A 2,095-nucleotide genomic window follows, 5' to 3' on the forward strand; every position below is an offset into this window, starting at 1 on the left:
GGCTGATATGAGAGAAATGAAGATCAGAAAATACAAATGTCCAGTTAACCAGGTAGGATACATTGATTAAAAAATAATTAAATAATCATACATTGATTAAATCCACTGAACAGGGCACTGAGCTATTCTTGTGATATTCTGAATGGATACTAAGAATAACATATATGAGGTACCAAATATAATTTTATAGGGTATTGGGTGTCTCAGTGTGCTGCTGACCAAACAAAACATGGGATTTTTATCTATAACTTCCAAGTATAAGACACTATTAAATAATGAATGAAAATCAAGACATTGGATGGAGCGGCTCTTGCTGAGTCCAGATCTGCCCGCCGTGCACCTCCGACTCCTGCCCATCATGCACCCTGGATTTCCAGTCCTTCCAAGTCCAGAATGGAAGGTCTCAAGGATCAGCTGATTGTGAATCTTCTTAAAGAGGATCATGTCCCCCATAACATGATTACAGTTGTTGCGGTTGGTGCTGTTGGCATGGCCTGTCTCATCAGGAGTTGGCAGATGAGCTTGCTCGTGTTGATGTCATGGAAGACAAACTGATGGGAGAAATGATGGATCTCCAGCTCAGCAGCCTTTTCCGCAAAACACCAAAAATTGTCTCTGGCAAAGACTACTTTGTGACTGCAAATTCCAGCCTGGTTATTGTCACAGCTGGGCCCGTCAGCAAGAGAATGAAAGCCGTCTTAATTTGGTCCAGCGCAATGCAAACATCTTTAAGTTCATCATTCCTAATGTAGTGACGGACAGCCCAAACTGCAAGTTGCTTACTGTTTCCAATCCAGTGGATATTCTGACCTAGGTGGCTTGGAAGATAAGTGGCTTCCCCCAAAACTGTGTCATTGGAAGTGGCTGTAAGCTGGGTTCAGCCCGGTTCCATTACCTGATGGGAGAGAGGCTGGGAATTCATCCCTTAAGCTGTCATGGATGGGTTCTCATGGAGACTCTAGTTTGCCAGTGTGGAGTGGAGTGAATGTTGCTGGTGTCTCCTTCAAGAATCTGAATCTTCATTTAGGCACTGATGCAGACAAGGAACAGTGGAAAGAGGTTCATAAACAAGTTGTTGACAGTGCCTATGAGGTGATCAAACTGAAAGGCTATACATCCTGGGCCATTGGACTGTCTGTGGCAGATTTAGCAGAAAGTATTATGAAGACTCTTCGAAGAGTTCATCCAATTTCCACCATGATTAAGGGTCTCTATGGAATAAAGGAAGATGTCTTCCTTAGTGTTCTTTGCATTCTGGGACAGAATGGAATTTCAGATGTGGTGAAGGTCACTCTGACTCCCGAGGAAGAGGCTCACTTGAAGAAAAGTGCAGATACACTTTGGGGAATCCCAAAGGAGCTACAGTTTTGAAGTCTTCTATGTACCACTTCACTGTCGAGGCTATAAGAGAATTTTAGTCGGGGATTATGCATGTTATCCCATACTGATCTGTGACTAAAGCAGTAGCATTATAAAAAGACCTGGAAAAAGTATCCATTTCCTGAAATTAGGACTAGGACTGGTTCAGGAAAACATGCAGCTGTATTCTGATGGTGGATGGGTCCTGTGTAACTGTAAAAACTGGTAACTGTAAACAATTTTACCCTCTCTGAGACACCGCGGCTTTCCGCCGCTTTGGGCGAGAGGTGGGGGAGGGGTCCTCGCATTCCGAATTCTTTGAGAAAGTTGGATGTAAGCTTTATCTGGATTTCTTTTCCAGTTTGAGTCCTTCTCCGTTGCTTTTTGAGTTTGTTGTTGTGGATTTCTTTAGATAGTTGGGTCGTGGGACTCCCTGGTTCTCTCTTTTTGTCAGAGAAAGCTAGGCAGCGTCCCTATTGTCTCGGCGCCATCTTCCTTCCTCCCAATGTCATTCTTTAATGAAGGAGAGGAAGCAATCACAAATTCATATGGAATAACAAAAGATCTAGATTAGCAAAAACAATCCTTAGTAGAAAGAATATCATTTTGAGAATATCAGTACAAAACTTCAGACTTTATTACATAGCTATAGCAATAAAAACCCACTTGATACTGGCACAACAACAAGCCTGAGTGAGGACCAGTGGAATAGAACTACCCAGAAAATTACCCACAG

At 42.7% G+C, this 2,095-nt stretch overlaps 1 pseudogene; it reads left to right on the forward strand.

Annotated features, from left to right (window-relative positions):
• The first annotated feature begins 375 nt into the window (after positions 1-375).
• LOC150068256 (L-lactate dehydrogenase A chain pseudogene) lies at positions 376-1,371 on the forward strand (annotated as a pseudogene).
• The last annotated feature ends 724 nt before the right edge of the window (positions 1,372-2,095 follow it).

The sequence above is a fragment of the Megascapheus bottae genome, chromosome 1 (assembly GCF_031878675.1).
Source record: "Megascapheus bottae isolate mThoBot1 chromosome 1, mThoBot2.hap1, whole genome shotgun sequence".
NCBI lineage: Eukaryota > Metazoa > Chordata > Mammalia > Rodentia > Geomyidae > Megascapheus > Megascapheus bottae.